The sequence below is a fragment of the Amblyraja radiata genome, chromosome 28 (genome assembly GCF_010909765.2).
Source record: "Amblyraja radiata isolate CabotCenter1 chromosome 28, sAmbRad1.1.pri, whole genome shotgun sequence".
Taxonomy (NCBI): Eukaryota; Metazoa; Chordata; class Chondrichthyes; order Rajiformes; family Rajidae; genus Amblyraja; species Amblyraja radiata.
In genome coordinates this window covers 29,884,772-29,904,407 of record NC_045983.1, presented here as the reverse complement: position 1 = coordinate 29,904,407, position 19,636 = coordinate 29,884,772, and the positions used below count along the sequence as shown (strand labels likewise).

At 40.9% G+C, this 19,636-nt stretch overlaps 1 protein-coding gene across 3 annotated transcripts in view; it reads left to right on the top strand.

Moving 5' to 3' along the window:
- The window catches only part of rph3al (rabphilin 3A like (without C2 domains)), a 121,845-nt gene that overhangs the window by 9,268 nt on the left and 92,941 nt on the right, over window positions 1–19,636 (top strand). The window contains exon 1 of one of the 3 annotated variants that reach the window (XM_033046185.1): window positions 18,388–18,764. The exons of the other annotated variants lie outside the window; for them this stretch is intronic. The gene's annotated coding sequence lies outside the window, so the exon portion shown is untranslated. Of the gene's footprint in view, window positions 1–18,387; window positions 18,765–19,636 lie in introns of those variants that run through there. 3 annotated transcript variants of the gene reach the window in all.

The window sequence follows — 19,636 nt, the reverse complement described above, 5'->3', positions numbered from 1 at the left end:
GATGAGACACTTCTGCAGCCTGATGCCTTACACATTCATACTCTGATGGATAATGCTTTATTTTCCATCGTAAACCACTGTTCCTCTTAAGAGCCTAATCTAGGAACATAATCCAAATGCATTTCATGTTGACTTCTCTACATACTTGCCACATTGCTTAAATATCCAGCAAGTGGAGAACTTTAAGCACCATTTACTTAATCCTGCGTTTGGTTCCAATGTTTACATTTGTAATCTTGAGGAAACAATTAATAATTTCCCATATGTATGAAGAAATTAAAAGTAAAATTTGAAAATAATGACGTGATTTATTGTACAACTTGTCATTCTTCTGGCTAGCATAGTTCGTGCAGGCCATTTTGTGCAGGCTTTTCTCTTTTTGATGCACCAACGTTGATTCCGTTTTGATAAAGACTTGTGCTCGGTCCATCAAGGCTAACTGGATCTCCCGGTTGCTAACGACTTCAACTCCCCTTCCCATGCCGATACTGTTCTGGGCCTCCTTCATTGGCAGAGTGAGGCCACATGCAAACTGAAGGAACAGCACCTCGTATTTCACTTGGCAAGTTACGCCCCAACGGTGTAAAGGGTTCAAAGGTCTGTTTATCGTCACGTGTACCAATTAAGGTATAAACTCGAATTGCCATACAACCACACAGGCCATTCTGAAAAGGACTCGTTCACTCCTACTCCTTACTTCGTGTCTGCCAACCAATTTTCCATCCATGTCAACACCCTACCCCCAATACCATGTGCTCTAATTTTAGCCACCAGTCTCCCGTGGGGGACCTGATCAAAGGCTTTCTGAAAGTCTAGATACACTACATCCACTGGCACCCCTTCATCCATTTTACTTGTCACATCCTCAAAAAAATTCCAGAAGATTAGTCAAGCACTTCGTTAACTGAAATGCTGTACATTCAAATCGCTTCTATTGACTGAAGTACTACATATTCAAATCTGCAATGGGTCTTGAATCTAGAAGGATATAACCCAGAATTACTAAACCAACCTGTTGTAAATCTCCAGAATAGCTTTTGATTGCTTATGTTATTTGGATATTAATTTGGCTAATTTCTTGCAGCAAAAAATATTGTGATGTCCGTGTGCCGTCAGTGTTATTGTGTTAAATGTGTTACACTAATTAACTAAAACAAAAACAACTTAGACAAGGCATATTATTGAAAATTCTACATCTGGGTTTGTGGCTGACTCATTTTAACAGGTAACTGCTACATTATGTGCTATTAAGCACGAGTGATGAATATAATGAGACCTTCTGCTTCCCAGAATGGCAACTCTTTCTGAATACTAAACAACATTTATAAAATGAGCACGTACAAAGTATGGCTCTTTTTATATCAGCATTTTCCTAGATTGGAATTTGGGAGAGAGTCATTCTGAGCCAGTTCTAATTAATAACACTTAAATTCAGGCTCTGAACATCAGTAGTAGAATAGTTGACCCCTGTAACTGACATCCAGATGGAGCTTCTGTAGAGATTATTATAAATATCATTTGAGGTCAGTTTATATGTAATAGTCTGTGATGCTGTTAGCAATATTGCTATTCCGAACTCAACCCAAAATGTCACCTATTAATGTCCTCCAGAGGTACTGCCTGATCCACTGAGTTACTCCACTACTTTGAGTTCTATGCAAGATTCCAGCATCTATGGATGCTTGCGTCCCAAAGATTTTTCTTATTCTGACTCTGGTATTTTCTATATTGCTTTAATCCTTCCATTCTGCCATTGGTAGCTGTATCATTACAGAGTCTTGGGTAACCTTGTACATCTAGAACTTCTTATCGAAACCTCTCTGGTCCTTCAACTTGTGTCTTGTATGAAGCTTTTTTAGTCACTTTTTCCAGCAATCTTCCTCCAGTTCAGCATACTCTATTTCTGATTATGTCTCTGGGAAGTTCACTGAGATGTCAATATAGTTGAAAGAAGCCTTCCAGATTTCCCCTTCAAGGTCAATGTCGAGTGTATTGTAAATACATTTGGCTGCAGAAATCATAGTTTGAGCCGGTGGTCTCAGGAGGCCACATATATTTTCAACCGTTATCAATAGATTGGAGATATATGTACTTTTTTTTTTCCTTCTTTCTTTCACCAAGAAATGTTGGAACCAAATAGTTCTTGTCCAACAAGTCTTTCCAGATCGGTTACTCAATAGCCAGAGTCAACATGATTTCTGAAAGAATAATCGTGTTAGACAAACGTGTTGGAATTTAAGGTTGTAGCTGACAGGAAGAATAAAGCAAACTCATGTAGAGTATTTGGAGTTTTAGAACTTTGATTGGGCAACCACACTAGGGATTGTTAAAAAATGGGAGTGCTTTTTAATTGGGGGATATTTACTAGTGTGGATTGCGAAATGATTCGAAGCAGGGAAAACAGAGTAGGAATCTGGGGCCAGTTGCTGCTGGTTGTGATTGTTGGGGGGGGGGGGGGTGATGGATTTACAGAAAGGTTAAGTAAATAAGCAACACTCAAAACATTTTAATTCCAACTAAAATCATAGACTGCAATCAATAAGAATGGGTGATAAAACATCCTTCATGATAATACTCAACCCTGGTTCTCTGCAAGGATTTGTTACCAGCCATTGCTGTATTTCCCATACACTCGCAACTCCTGATATAACTCTATTTACAATTTTGCAGATGATACCACAGTAGTGGGCTGCATCTCACACAATGATGAGATGGGGTACAGGAAGGCGATAGAGAACTTGGTAATATGGTATCAAGACAACAACCTCTCCTTGAATGTCAACAAAATGCTAGTGATCCACTTTAGGAAAGAGGGTGTTGTGCACGCCGCAGTTTGCATCAATGGCGCTAAAGTGGAGATGGCTTGGAGCTTCATTAGAGATACAGCGTGGAAACGGGGCCCTTCAGCCCACCAAGTCCACACTGACCAGCAATCCCCGCACATTAACACTATCCTACACATACCAGGGATAATTTACACTTGTACCAAGCCAATATACCTACAAATCTGTACGTCTTTGGAGTGTGGGAGGAAACAGAAGATCTCAGAGAAAACCCAAAGGGGGGGGGAATACAAACTCTGTACAGACAGCACCCGTGGTCAGGGTGGAACCCGGTCTCCGGCGCTGTAAGGCAGCAACTCTACCGCTGCGCTACCCGATAATGTTCCTAAGCTTAATTATCAACAACAGTCTGGCCTAGTCCAACCACATTGATTCCATGACCAAAAAGCACACAGACACATCTACTTCCTCAGAAGATTAAGGAAATTTGGCATGTTTCCAATATCTCTTGCCAATTTCAAAGATGCATCATGGAAAGCATCCTATTCAGATGCACTACAACTTGGTGCAACAACTGCTCTGCCCAAGACCATAAGATATTGCAGAGAGCTATAGATACAGTCCAGTCCATCATGCAACCAGCCTCCCCTCCCATTGATTCTGACTACACTTTATGTTGCCTTGGGAGTGCAACCAACATACACAAGGACCTCTTGCACCTTGATCATGCCCTCTTCTCACCTCTCCCATTGGGCAGAAGACACAAGAGCTTGAAAGCTCAGACCACCAGATTGACCAACAGCTACTTTCTCACTGTTATCAAATTCTTGAACGGACCTCTGATAAGCTACGGATGTTTCCTGACCTCCCAATCGACATCCTTGCAGCCATTTGATTTTATTTTGTCCGTAACTGTAATACAATATTCTGTACTGTTTCCTGTCTCTTATTTGCACTATATGTTGTACTTGTGTACGGTTTGATTGAACTCTTATTTGGCAGGATGGCATGCAAAACAAGCGTTTTTCTACTGTAGCTCGGTACATGTGATAATAAGTATAATGATTCTTGATTTGTGCGGGTGTCAGGGGTTATGGGGAGAAGGCAGGAGAATGGGGTTGACAGGGAAAGATAAATCAGCCATGACTGAATGGTGGAGTAGGCGTGTTGGGCTGAATGACCTAATTCTGCTTCTATAACTTATGAACGTAATAGTAATAATAATAATAATAAGAGGAAGAACAAACCAATACCTTTTTTAAAAAATGGTGAAAGGTTGAATGAGTAGAGTGACTTGTACATCAATCACTGAAAGTTAACATGCAGGTTCAGCAAGTAAATAGGAATGCAAATGGTATGTTGACCTGTATTGCAAGAGGGTTTGAACATAACAGCAAAAATGAATTGCTCCAATTATCAAAAGCACTGGTGCAATGCCCATCTAGAACATTGTGTACAAATCTGGTCTCCCTTCCTCAGGAAGATCACACTTGCAATATAGAGATGCATTGGAGGTTCGCCAGAATTATCGTTGAGATGGCAGTTTCCTTCCTCTCGCCTCATAAATCGCAATTCTTCAAATCTTTTGTCTCGCACCTTCTGTAATTTTTGTCTCTGGCCTCAGTCCAACCTGTTGCCGATCAAATAACCCCCCTCACCTGTGTCCGCCTATTACTCACCAGGATTTGTCTTGCCATTCCTCTCTTCCCCCCCCCGCACCGCTTGCAGTCTGAAGAAGGGTGCCGATTCAAAGCATGAGTTACTTCTGCTGAGTTCTGTGCCTCTGCCACAGAAGGTAGTTGAGGCCAGTTCATTGGCTATATTTAAGAGGGAGTTAGATGTGGCCCTTGTGGCTAAAGGGATCAGGGGGTATGGAGAGAAGGCAGGCACAGGTTACTGAGTTGGATGATCAGCCATGATCATATTGAATGGCAGTGCAGGCTCGAAGGGCCGAATGGCCTACACCTGCACCTATTTTCTATGTTTCTATGTTTCTCCTGCACTCTGTGTTGTCTCCTGGGAGAAACAGTTTTACATTTTTTTTATAGATGGCAGAGCTTTGTCACCTATCAAAGGTTCTAGAGGAGAAGGGATGCCAAGGGTCTCCATCACTTTGTGTTTTACTCAAGATTTCTGCGTCTGCAAAAGGACATTGCTGGAGTAACTGAGCAGGTCAGGCAGCATCTCTGGAGAACATGGATAGAGGCTGCCTGGCCTGCTGAGCTACTCCTTGTACCCTTTTGTGTGTTGACCAGCATCTGCAGTTCCTTGTTTCTACGTTTTATCAGCACCTGGAGTTCCTTGTGCATCCAAGGTCTTGATCTTGCCTGTCCACACCTCTGTTACTGTGTGCAACTTATCCATGAACCTACTCAAGGATATTCTCAGCCGGCAGAATCAACCATAAAGATCCAGATAAACCTGGGACAATGAGGAACATGAGTGATGAGTATTGGTTGCAGGCTTCCCTCATCTGGTTCACAAGGAATGCATTTAGACATTGAATTATGAACAACACGTGTTCTGTATTAAGCGTTCATGGAGAACACAAATTAACTTCCCAATCACGGAAACAAAGCTCAGAAATCCACGAATGAACGAGCCAATGCTTAAAATCCATCAAACAAACTAGGACAGCAATATCCGTTGTTAAAAACACGTTTTTGATATTACCTTTTCTCCGTCAATCATTTGTTTTCAGCATTGATTTTTGTACCTTACTCTTCCGGAGTGAATGCTTTCCTGTCGCATTTTCCAGTCTGTTGGATTTCCACTTTAATGTGTGCATTAGTTTGATACTGTTTCAAACATTTGTTATTGTTTGTTTGCCAAACTTTCAAAGGGAGTTTGTGTAAAGGGCCTGTCCCACTTTCACGACCTAATTCACGACCTTTTTTACTTGTGGACATTTTTAATCAGGCTAGAAAAACGCCCCGACCTACTTGATGCCTCGAGTACCTACGACTAGCATCACGGCCTTCTACGACCTACCTACAACCTCGCTACGAGTATGAGTCGAGGGCAAACTCGGCAGAGGTCTTGAATTAGGTCGTGAAAGTGGGACAGACCCTTAAGAAGGAACTGCAGATGCTGGTTTAAACCGAAGATAGATACAAAAAGCTGGATTGACAGGCAGCATCTCTTGAGAGAAGGAGTGGGTGACTTTCCTCCAATTTGCGTTTAGCCTCACTCTGACAAAGGAGGAAACCAAAGGGAGTTTTTGCCTTGTGGTTCTGTATCATTAAATGTATTCCTTTTGAATAGCACCTGCTGCCTCTCTCTTGGTTCATCTTTTAGCAGTTGGCACAATTCACCACAATTAATTAATTTCTCATCCAATGGAAAATTTGGTGAATTTATTGTGAGACTCTTCCTTTTCCTTCTCAAGCACGGTAGCAAAGTTATCATTGCTTTCATCAAAATTCTCTTGCTGTCTGATTGTGAATTAATATTTCTGCTTTGTTTGTCATAGTTAACCTAATAAGACTTGTTCTTTTATATTTGGTTCCAGAACATATGATCAAGACAATTATTCATCATTAATCTAACATGGCTTGTTCTCTCTTTTGGTTTCAAAATATATCATTAACACCACTGCCCTGAAACGCAACTGCCCTGAAGATTAGTAGCAACTGTACTCAACTTGACCCAACCCACGAGAATTAAAATCTATTAGGACCATGTTAATTTGTTATGTTTCTGTGATCTCTGTATTAATACCCACACTTGTGACATAGATCTGCAGACAAAACTGGTGCATTACATGGTTTGGAATTTCTTATTGGAAACTATTTTCCTTATATTGCACAAGCTGGGATTGACATCCAATATTCTTTCTCTACACATTTTCCTCTGATTTCCAAGATTCAATTTAAGGTTCAATTTAATTGTCACATGTACCAATTAAGGTACAGTCAAATTTGAGTTTTCCTAACGTTCTACTTCCTCTAACAGGACGGTATAGTGGAGCTGCTGCCTCACATCACCAGAGACCTCGGTTCGATCTTAACCTTGGGTGCTGTCTGTGTGGAGTTTGCACATTCTCCTTGTGACTGAGTGGGTTTCCTCTGGGTGCTCCAGTTTCTTCCCACATCCCAAAGACGTGTGGGTTTTGTCGGCTAGTTGGCCTCTGTAGATTGCCTTTATTGTGTCGGGAATGGATAGGAAGGTGGGATAACCTAGAACTAGTGTGAACGGGTGATCAATGGTCGTTGTGGATTCGGTCTGCTGAAGGGCCTGTTTCGATGCTGCATCCTAAAACTAAGTTTCTTGTAATTTTTAGGTTATTGCTAGTTGATGCATATTGGTACGCGTATTAAGCAAATCTGTGGTTCCAAATCACTTTTTGTTATTCATGCTATGTCTGTTTTTGTACTAAGCATAGAAACAATTGAGTGGGTAGTAAATGTCAAATGAAAGTCCATGTTCACCTTCCATCACAGTGGCAGTTGTATGATGCAGTAATAATAATAATTGGCATTTAGTCATATGTCACTTGTGGAAAGCTTTTGCAATAATTTGCCCAAATTCATTCGTTCCTCAAGTTGTGCCTTTCACATTAAAAAAAAAAAAGTCAGTCGTTACATAGCCCTAAGTCTTCCATTTATAAAATGCGATTTTTAAAAAATTGTACCAGGTTTGGGATGAGGTGGGTGGTGTAGTGATGAGGGTTATGCATATACACAGTGATGGAGGTAAATGCTGTGCTTTCAAAATCAGCGTATGACACTTAAATTAGAAATGAACAATAAGATGTGCCAGCCTTGGAAAATTGATTATTTTGCAATATTTTGATTTTTCCTCGCTGGAGTTTCCACAACATGATGTTGTAGCTGTTTGCCCTTTGCTTTATCTTAGGTAGTTGATTAATTGCCATGGCAACAGAGTGAATATTTGCTTTTGTTGCTAAGGATCTGTTAAAACAACTGGATCTGATTTGTACTGCTCTGTTCAATTAGAGAGAGGCTGAGGAAAAGGGATACGCTTTGCCGAATTTGGCAAAATTGATTTAGAATAAAATGTCACTATTTATTTTCCTTCACTTGTAGTGAGTGAGGGATGAGAAATTGATTTATCCTCAACATAGAATTATCTAGTTTCTGTCAATAAATCTTAAATAATATTATGGTAAACATATTAACTTTGCACAAATGTTATTGTATGTTATCAGAAATCCATTTACCTTTGTAAATCTGAAATAAATGTATAAAGTGCCCTGTAAACTGGAAATGTTGCACCTTGTCCTGATCAGTCTGTATCTGCAGGTTAAAACTTTGGATGTAGATTCAGATTAGTTTGTTGTCGTATACGCCAGCATGTACAGTGTACATTGTAATGATAGATATAACTCTATGCACAATGATTAATGAGAAACGACAGAATGGTGCAAAATTTGTAGTGCAATCTGAAATAGTGCAAAAAACTCAAGTGTAATAAAGTGAGGCCGTTTCAAAAGTCAGGATATGTTCAGTATCTTTGGGAAGTGGGTGTGAAAGAGATGATTGTTTCATGAATTTAACAGTCGTGGGGAAGCAGATGTTCTTGAGTTTGGACATCCAGGCGTTCAAGCTCCCGCATCTCCTCCCAGACGATACAAGAGTGAAAAGGGACATTTAAAAAAAATTACTTTCTGTCCTCTTGAGGCAATGCACCAATCCTACATTTTTTCATTACTCCACATCCCTTTTGAGGATTTGTTTTCACACCTTACCCTTCCTTATCTCTGAGTCTCCCTGCCCTGTGATTCTCAGTCTGAAGAATGGTCTCGGCCCGAATCGTCACCCATTCCTTCTATCCAGAGATGCTGCCTGTCCAGCTGAGTTACTCCAGCATTTTGTGTCTATCTTTGGTGTAAACCAGCATCTGTAGTTCTTTCCCACACATGGAGATGGACATGATGGAAGGAAGTGACTCGTCTGTGATGGACTGGACAATGTTCATTACTCTCTATGTTAAGGCAGTCAAAAGCAGAGCGGTTGCTGCACCAGGCTGAGATGCATCTGGTCAGAATGCTATCTATAGAGCATCTATTGAAGTTTGGGTGAATCCTTATGCATCTTCTCAGATGCCTCCGAAAGCAAATACACTGATGCACTTTCTTGGTCATTGCATCAATGTGAATGGACTCGACCATCTCTACGGCAGTTCAATTGTGAGGACAGGGTTATGTTCACCCCATGCTGGATACAAAATGCTGGAGTAACTCAGCACGTCTAGCAGCAAAAAGACATTAAAATTTCAACGTGCAGGAAGAAACTGCAGGTGCTGGTTAAAACTGAAGATAGTCACAAAAAGCTGGATTAACTCAACGGGTCAGACAGCATCTCTAGGATGATGCATAAATAAATAGTTAAAATAAATGTAAGTGTGAAGTGATGCACTTTGTCAGAAATGATCAACTTGGTGCTAAACTTAGCCACATAGAAATGGCACTACTGGGAGCATCAATATTGGGGATCAGGGTGCAGGAAATGTTAGGCCCAATACCAATGTTATGCCCAATGAACATTTTTTGATTCCTCTTAAAGGATTGGCGCTTTCTCCGTTGCGAGAATGTTAGATAATTAGAAAATGTGACAAGCCTTTGCACAAGATCTGTGTACTTGTTCAAATAAAGTTAAATTATTAAAATCTTGAAGTTGAGAACAATAGAAATTAAGGTAGCTATTTTCTAATGAACGGATGAACCAAGATGTTGATAGGAATAGTTAATGACTGCAAAATAATTGTTCCGTGGTTAGGTTGCTAATTGTTATTGACTGGTATCTGAAATTAAGTGGGTGAGTAATGCAATTTGTTTCTGCTGAGATGGAAAGGAACAATTTCGTGGAATGGTGTAGCAGTTGTTTTGTGTGAAATAGAGTCCTACATCAATATTACAGGCAGCATGCCCGATTGTCCATTCTGCTTTGAGCTGAAATGCCAACTTCTCAAATAAAGAAACTGATATCGGCACCCGTTTGGAAGTTATTTTAAATTATTTGTGAGCTCTCTAGAAATGTTTTTTTTTGTCCAGACACCATTCTTTATATGCCCCCTAGGATTCCACTTTGCTGCCAAGTTTATTTACATCACTTTAAGTAATTCCCTTGCATGTTCATTTTCTGCCAAAGTCAGAGTGCTACATTTTGTAAGCCTAAGCCAACGTGCATGGGTTTTTGCATTATTGCAAGACTGGAGTAGTGATTGTTTTTTGCTTAATTCCACAATGACAAGGTAAGACATGACAAAAGCATAAACCCTTCTACTTCAGCTTTTGATGTTCTGAATGAGTATGGTAACATATTGACATTTTTAGTTTAAGTAAAATAAAAATTGCCGTCATTGTTTTCCCCTTTTAAAATATTAAAAAAAAATCCTTGTCCTGTACTGCTGTGCTTCCTTTAACATTATGGTGTCATCTATAGAATCATGCCTGTATCCAGACAGCAGAAGCTACTTTGAGGTCAAATTAATAAAAAACCTGTGAGTCCACATCCGAAGTTCATTTCCTCAATCTCCGTAATTTCATCTTGTCCATGCTAATGTTTTGCAGTATAACAGACACTCTGTTCATCCTGTGCCCTGAATAATTATGATGATGATTGGCAATAAACTGGAGATAATTGCAGCTTTGTGGAATTATGTTTTCATTATTTCAATTCAGTTGGGTAGAATATTTTAAACTCAAATTTAACTTGGATGAATTTCCCAAGTGCAACTAACTTAAAACATAGTTTTAGCCAGGGCTTTGTCTCTACTGTCTTTTACACCTTGACAGCTCTATTCATCCACTTGGCAAGTTCAAACATGCTAGGCACAAAAAGCTGAAGTAACTCAGCGGGCCAGGCAGCATTTCTGAAGAGAAGGAATAAATGACGTTTTGGGTTGAGATCCTTCTTCAAACTTACTCGAATGGAAGTCTAATCTCCCAATCATATTACTGCGCCTGAGTGCTGTCTTAAATATTTCCTTTTCCACAAGCAGTGCAATTTAACCAAGAACAATAATCATACTGTTATAGTAGCAATAATACGGATGCGTTATCTGAAATATTAACTCTGCTTCACTCTCTCCAGATGCAGCATGACCTGCTCAAAGTTTCCAGCATTTTCTGTTTCTATTTTAAATAGACCAATTACATAACTAACGATTGGGTTTCTAGATTATGCTGTCGAATATCATGCATCACTTAATGCACTTAACATTCATCCATCCTGTTTTCAGATACCTGTACATAAATATTAATAGTGAGGCTGTGGTTATACTTTTCCAGATGAATACCAGTGTAATGATAGGTGCTAAATAAACACACGTCAGCCTTTCTCTCTCCCTGTTGCGGTCCACTTATTCACTGTTGCCAATCTGCATTATTTTCTGTTATGTTGACAAAATCAAATGCTTCACATTTAACGAGGATTCAGGATTCAAATCCAATAGTATGCTGCACAAACATAACGTTAATGACACGTCGATTAAGGTTGAGAATTCTATTCTAAATTCAGTGCACCGACCAAGTAAATTAACTTACTTTAAAGCCAATGATCTTCAAAAGCCATCAACCCTTGCTTGTTCTTACTGCGTTGACGGATAGCAGAGGCATTTTAAAAAGGTATTTAAAAGCTGTCATGAATTTTAAACTGGAGACTTAAGAGTCCCGTAATAATCTTTTCCACAGGTGGCCAGACCCTTGTAGCACGAAAAGCCAAATGCAAATTGGAGGAACAGCACCTCATATTTCGCTTGATTTTGAATAGGAGAGACAACATTAATGTTTAGGTTTATAATTGTCACATGTATCGAGGTACAGTGAAAAACTTTGTTTTGCATAGTATCCAAACAGATCAGTTATACTATACGTTTAAAAAAGAACTGCAGATGCTGGAAAAATCGCAGGTAGACAAAAATGCTGGAGAAATTCAGCGGGTGAGGCAGCAAATATGGAGTGAAGGAATAGTTGACGTTTCGGGTCGAGTCCCTTATTATATTATTATATATATTATTATAGTTGTACGATATGTACAGGTTTGTAGGTTAATTGGTTTGGTCCCTAGTGGGTGTAGGATAATGTTAATGTGCGGGGATCGCTGGTCGGCGTGGACCCGGTGGGCCGAAGAGCCTGTTTCCGCACTGTATCTCTAAACTAAACTAAATACATAAATATAATTGTCAATCTCCAGGACAGTAGAGCAAAGGGGAAGATGCAGAGTGCAGAATATAAGACTCATCCTTATAGCGCATAAGTTCCAGAGACAAAGACAAATGTCCACAATTGGGTAGAGGTGATCAGGTCGTACTCTAGCTTATGAAAGGACCGTTCGGAAGCATGGTAACGGAGGGGAAGAAGCTATATCGGAATCTGATGGTGCGCACTTTCAAGCATCTGTACCTTCTGCCGGACAGGAGCAGGGAGAAGAATGATGGGCAGGGGTGGGGCCAGTCTCTCGTTATGTTTTCTGCTTTTGCGACATGTCGTGAAGTGTAGATAGAGTCAATGGTGGGAAGTCTGGTCTTTGTTGTGGACTGGGCTACATCCACAACTTCGCAATGTCTTGCAGTCTCGGGCTGTAACAGAGATGTAACATCAGGTGAGGTTTGGTTTTAGTTTGGAGATACAGTGTGGAAACAGGCCCTTTGGCCCACTGAGTCCGCATCGACTAGTAATCCCCGTACATTAACACTATCATACACACATTAGGGACAATTTACACCTATGCCAAGCCAATTAACCTACAAACCTGTACATCTTTTTGGAGTGTGGGAGGAAACCGAAAAAACCCCCTTGCAGTCACAGGGAGAATGTACAAACTCCGTACAGACGGCACCCATAGTCAGGATCGAACCCGGGTCTCTGGCACTGTAAGCACTGTCAGGCAGCAACTCTACCCCTGTGCCACCGTGCTGCCCTAGGTTTATTGATTTTATAAACTGTTTGCTCATTCTAAATACTTTCTTCCTCCCATTTAAACTACTGTTATTGGTCTTGATGCCTCCTAAGCCTACGCCCCTTTCATACTATACTTTAGTTTAAACCTCTAATCATATTTCCGAATCTTCACAAATGATATCCTGCAGCTCCAAATTGCACCACTTCATCTCTTCATCCTTGACTTGTTTGTTCCCTTGGATTCGATGAACTGAACCATTCTGCTCCATTGACCAACAGAATCACAGCCTATTTAATTGCTCTGATCCTTACCTAACCCTTCCCTTCCCTTTGGCCCTGACCCCCTCCGAGTTGGAAATGAATATTGTTTCACTGAACACCTTTGCCCAGTCCTCCTGGACCCACCTGATCTCCCGGTTGCTAAACACTTTACTTCTCCTTCCCATTCCCAAACTGACCTTTCTGTCCTTGGTCTCCTCCATTGTCAGAGTGAGGATAAACGCAAATTGGAGGAACAACACCTCATATTTCACTTGTGCAGCTTACAGGGACAATATCCCTTGGTTTGAATATTGATTTCTCTAACTTCAAGTAACCCTTGCATTCCCTCTCCCTCCATCCCTCTCCCACCCAAGTTGTACCAGCTTCTTGTTTTTACTCGTCAAACAGCTAACAATGGCCTGTTTCCTTTATCATTGTAACTTTTTTGGATATGTTTCATACACTGTTCTCTATCTCTCTACGTCATCGGCTATATCTCCATTTCCCTTTCGGCTGACTAGTCTGACGAAGGGTCTCAAACTGAAACGTCACCCATTCCTTCTCTCCAGAGATGCTGCGTGTGTGTGTGTGTGTGTCAGTTCCAATGTGAAGTTGACTGACAGAACTATCAGGTATCGGCATACCTAGTGCACGCAATTTTGATCATTATAAAAAGTAATAGGATAGTTTTCGCAGGGAGATTTGGTATAGATGTAAATTTGAATATTGTTGAATGGAGCATGGTTGGGAAAGTGGAGCTAAGCGTGACTATTTTAAAATTACATCTCCTATTTTTGATCAACCCCAACTCCTAAATTTATTCCACGTGAGGATTACGAAAAGAAGATTTGATTCATAAATATGTTCTCTTGAAGATTTGATTCATAAATATGTTCATTCTTTTTGCAGTTGATCACGTAACTGGTCTTAAATCTCAGTCCAGTCTCAGGGTTGCATCACAATTAATTTTGTGTTTTACTTTCAGTTTACTTTATTGTCACGTGTACCGAAGTACAATGAAAAGCTTTTGTTGCGTGCTAACCAGTCAGCAGAAAGACAATACATGATTACAATCGATCCATTTACAGTGTATAGATACATGATAAGGGAAGAATGTTTACTGCAAGGTAAAGCCTGCAAAGCCCCATCAAGGATAGTCCCAGGGTCACCAAAGAGGTAGATAGTAGTTCAGGACCGCTCTCTGGTTGTGGTAGGATGATTTGGTTGCCTGATAATAGCTGGGAAGAAACTGTTCCTGAGTCTGGAGGTGTGCGTTTTCACACTTCTGTACCTTTTGCCTGATGGGAGAGTAGAGAAGAGGGAGTGGCCAGGGTGAGACTCGTCCTTGATGATGCTGCTGGCTTTGCCGAGGCAGAGTGAGGTATAAATGGAGTCAATAGAAGAGAGGTTGGTTTGTGTGACGGTCTGGGCTGCGTTTATAAGGATTGACTAATGATCGGATATACTATTACGAAACCGCACCCTAATCTTAGAGAAAACAAATTCACACGAATGTCATGATGTATCTGATATCTATGCAGACAAATGTAGCCAGCTTTTGAGGCATAACATCATAAATGAGATTTGTTAAAGCAAATATTTTTTCTTTGCAGTTTATTTAACAATTATTTATGTAGCAATAAATATCGGTGCATTATTCACTTATAGAGTTGCTCAGATACAAGATATTAATGATTTGCTTTGAGATTAATAAAATATTTTTCGATAGCTTCCTGCAAATAATTTGTTTGTTTCCAAGCATATCACCACCTGCTCTTTCCATTAGACATGCTTTAAAATTTGGTATTGAGTGATTTTCAGCACACAATACTTACTAAATACAGTGTTTAAGAAAGAACTGCAGATGCTGGAAAAATCGAAGGTAGACAAATAAATGCTGGAGAAACTCAGCGGGTGAGACCGTATCTATGGAGAGCAGGAATACAGTAATGGTTGAAGTAGAGGTATGATGCAGGATTACTGAATTTATGTCTTATCATTTTATATCACTTGACATGGAAAATGTATTTTGGAAGAGTTGTATGTGGATAGAATGTCTAATAAGGGAAGCTGTTGCTTTGAGGTTTCCTTGTCGATGCCTAGAAGGAAGTACCGTTGAATTAAAAATAATTATAATGAGACTCTGAAGAACAGATTTGTAAATGTCCTTAATTGATGCATAATTCTGATTATTGATAGGCAAATTCAATGGGGTGAACTTTAGACCCTTTCATGGTGGGCTGAAGAGTCACCACACTGAGTCATAATTGCAAGTTTTTAGTTTGCGGAAACGGGCCCTTCGGCCCACCAAGTCCGCACTGACCAGAGATCCCTGCACACTAACACTATCGTACGCACACACACACACACACACACACACACACACACACACACACACACACACACACACACACACACACGCACGCACACACACTTGGGACAATTGACATTAAATTGATATTTATACCAAGCCAATTAGCCTGCAAAAACCTGTACCTCTTTGTAGTGTGGGAGGAAACCGAAGGTCGCGGAGAAAACACATGCAGGTCACAGGGAGAACGTTCAAACTCTGGACAGACAGCATCCGTGGTCAGGATCGAACCCAGGTCTCTGGTGCTGTAAGGCAGCAACTCTACCGCTGTGCCACAGCTTCTGGAGTCCAGTTCATAACATGGAAACATAGAAAATATGTGTAGGAGTAGGCCATTCGGCCCTTCGAGCTAGCACCACCATTCAATATGATCATGGGTGTATCCAAAATCAGTACCCAGTTCTGCTTTCTCCGCATATCCCTCGATTCCGTTAGCCCAAGGAGCTGTATCTAACTCTCTCTTGAATACATCATGACATACACAATGCTCCATCCCGTCTTTAACCCTTTCACTTCTCCCCCACCCCCCCCCCGAGTACCTCAGTTTGCCATTCTTCAAAAGCTAGGTTAAGGCATAGCTCGTTCATCTGTTGACAACAAATCTCTTTGCCAATAAATCAGCACATCAATATATTGCTGAATTCTATCACATTTAATACTACCAAATTTTTTAAATTGGGGAGTGAAAATATGATCAGGTTCTTCAAATTAGATTTTTGTAAAGTTATTTGGTAACAGCACAGTGCCCTACGAATTTATGCCAGCACAATTTTTAATGGTGGAAGATTGCTACAATATTAGGAAGGATTACAATAATATATTTTAGAATGTAAACTTAATTGATCATTAGCAAAAATGATTAATAGTGAATGATAAATGAAAACATTTGGTAGAATTGAAGATAATTGTGTACAAAATCATGAGATGAATGGATCGCATAAACGTGAGTCTTTTGCCCAGACTAGGGGAATCAAGAACCAGAGAACATAGGTTTTAGGTGTGGGAGGAAAGAGTGGTGGGTGTATGGAATGAGCTGCCGGAGGAGATAGTTGAGAGATACCATCGCAACGTTTAGGAAGCATTTAGACTAGTACATGGATAAGATAGCTTTGGAGGGATATGGGTTGAACATGGGCAGGTGAGACTAGTATAGATGGGGCGTGTTGGTTGCTGTGGGCAAGTTGGGTTGAAGAGCCTGTTTCCACTATGACTCTGACATTAATGGCTGACTTGCAGTCCACTGCCATCTAATGACCATATGACAGTCAGTTCAGCTTAGTTTATCTATTCAACTGATTCTGTAAAAAAAAAATAATATCAAGAGTCAAGTCAAGAGTTTTATTGTCATGTGTCCCAGATAGGACAATGAAATTCTTGCTTGCTACAGCACGACAGAATATGTAAACATAATACGGAACGGCAGGTAAAGGTTCAGTGTGTCTATAGACTATAGATCCTATATACACGATAAATAAACAGACAAAGTGCAATAGTAATAATAGACTGTTATTGTTCAGAGCTTGTTTGTTGTCATGTTTAATAGCCTGATGGCTGTGGGGAAGAAGCTGTTCCTGAACCTGGATGTTCCAGATTTCAAGCTCCTGTACCTTCTTCCCGATGGCAACGGAGAGCTGAGTGAGTGGCCAGGATGGTGTGGGTCTTTGATGTTAGCAGCCTTTTTGTGGCAGCGATTGCGATAGATCCCTTCGATGGCGGTGAGGTCAGAGCCGATGATGGACTGGGCAGTGGTCACAACTTTCTGCATTCTTTTCCGCTCCTGGACGTTCAAAATTGCAAGCACGTACAGTTATATATTTTTAAATGGACAATATCATTCAGGAATTTCAAGTATGGAGTTATTCCTTGAAAAATGCTGTGTTAAAGGAATTGGGTGCGAGAAAAGAGAAAGATGAAATTCCCAATTAAATGTTACCTGGATTAGAGTGCTAGGTACACAAAAATGCTGGAGAAACTCAGCGGGTGCAGCAGCATCAAATAGAGCGAAGGAAATAGGCAACGTTTCGGGCCGAAACCCTACTTCAGACTGATGGGGGGTGGCGGGGAGAAGAAAGGAAAAAGGAGGAGGAGGAGCCCGAGGGCAGAGGAAGGGGAGGAGACAGCAAGGGCTAACAAAATTGGAAGAATTCAATGTTCATGCCCGCAGGATGCAGACTCCCCAAGCGGAATATGAGGTGCTGTTCCTCCAATTTCCGGTGTTGCTCACTCTGGCCATGGAGGAGACCCAGGACAGAGAGCTCGGATGGGGAATGTGAGGGGGAGTTGAAGTGCTGAGCCACCGGGAGGTCAGGTAGGTTCTTGCGGACCGAGCGGAGGTGTTCGGCGAAATGATCGCCCAGCCTCCGCTTAGTCCGCTTAGAGTGCTACATGTCTCAGGAGCAATACGATAGGCTGGGTGTGTTCTCAATGGAATGTAGGAGACTGAGGTGTGACCTGTCGGAGTTTTATAAAATTATGAAGGTGGAGATCGGATAAGACTTATTCACAGGGAAGGTACATATTTTCTACTTGTGTTTCGCAATTTTGTGTTTTGCAGTCTGAAACCTGTTAATGCGCTGTGCAGAATTACATGTAATTGATGGACAATTTATGTTTTTACATGTTGTCCAAGTGCCTGTGATTCTGCTGCAAGTAAGATTTTTATTGTACCTGTACCCCACCGTTCTTGTTCGAATGACAATAGACTTGACTAGAGGGTGTGTTTAAGGTGAGAGTGGAGAAACTTAAAGGAGATCCGAGGGCAAGTTCTTCACACAGAGGGTAGTGGGGTTACTGGGCGACCTGGCAGAAGTTGATACAGTTACAATGTGTAAATGACATTTGGACTGGTACTTGGATAAGAAGGAGAAATATGGGCCTAACGCAGGGAATTGTCATTAACATGGAAAGGCATTGTGTTCGGCATGGATGAAGGGCGATGAAAGGTCCAGTTTCTGTCTGATTCCACTGTTGAAGGAACAGGGAAAGAGTGATGGGGGAGGGAAGAGAGAGAAGGGAACAACTAGGAAGGGTCAAGGAGAAAGAGGGGGGAGGGGTGTTGAGAATTGGCTGGAACAAAGGACAGGAAGAGAGAGGGAATAGAAGGCAGGGGGTGTACCAAAGGTCTGATCTCTCTTTGGGGTTACAGAGTCTGGATCAAATCGGTCTACTTCGGCTCCCCATTTCCAATAGGCACTCTCCCACCCCCTGGACTCCAGCTCCCCTCCAGCCTCTTTCTTTGCCTCTTCTCCCCTGGCTCCTGCCGTTAAGAAGAATTCACGGCTGCAGAAGTCAGAGCAAAGTGCTTGTGCTTAGATAGCAGGGCGGGTAGGAGACACTGGCTCAATGCGGTATTGCCTTCACTCTCATGATTCTGGATCCTGGATTCTGAACACGAGCTATATCAGGGGCAAGGGTGAAGCGAGATGTGTTGGTGTGGAGAAAATAATGCGGTAGATGTTGTTCTTCAATAACGTAAAAAATCACGGTATGTATTTTTCTTCCCCCCTATTGATGCTTGATAAAAATGAACACGTTGATTTTCAGTTGTAATAATCAATGTGATAATGGTGATTAATTGATTATCCCAGTTGTGAATGTATATTCAATTTTTAAAATGTAGAACACTCCATTATCCTGTAAACGCTTCATGGCAGAATGTTCCTTCAACGAGGGAGATGCGTTGACCTTTAGTGCTTTGTTTGCTCAACAAAGTGGCTTGAATATTTCCAGGTTAGCAACAGCATTGTGTAATTGTGTTTCTATGGTGATCTCTTGTGATATTTTCACAGAAAAGAAGGGAAAAATTAGCTCTAATGTACCAGCAAATGTGATATTTTACACCATCAGTTCTTATTAATTGAAACCAATCAGGCTTAAATATTTTGTAAAGTGTTTTTTTGGAATCCATAATTTGTATACTTGTACGCCGTCTCTGTACAATAGACGTGCTTGTAACACAATCCAAGTCTTTTGTCGGAGATCAGTATGTAATGCCCATTAGTAGAGTGCATCGGAGAAAGGTGGTTCCTATAGTAACCACTGATAACAGCGCTATTAATCGTTAAAGAATTGATTGCTCCATCGATTCATCGGAAACTTATACTTTGTCCAGCAGATCAATAGTTTGCTCTGAGAGTTTGCGATAAAACTATTGAGGGTTCTGCTGGTGTGACAAATGAAACAAATGAAGGGTCTCGACCCTAAACGTCACCCGTTCCTTCTCTCCAGAGATGCTGCCTGTCTCCGCTGAGTTACTCCAGCTTTTTGTGCCTATCTTTGGTTTAAACCAGCATCTGCAGTTCCTTCCTACACAAAACAAATGAATGTTTGTTTTTTGTGCTTTATCAATGTTTAGAG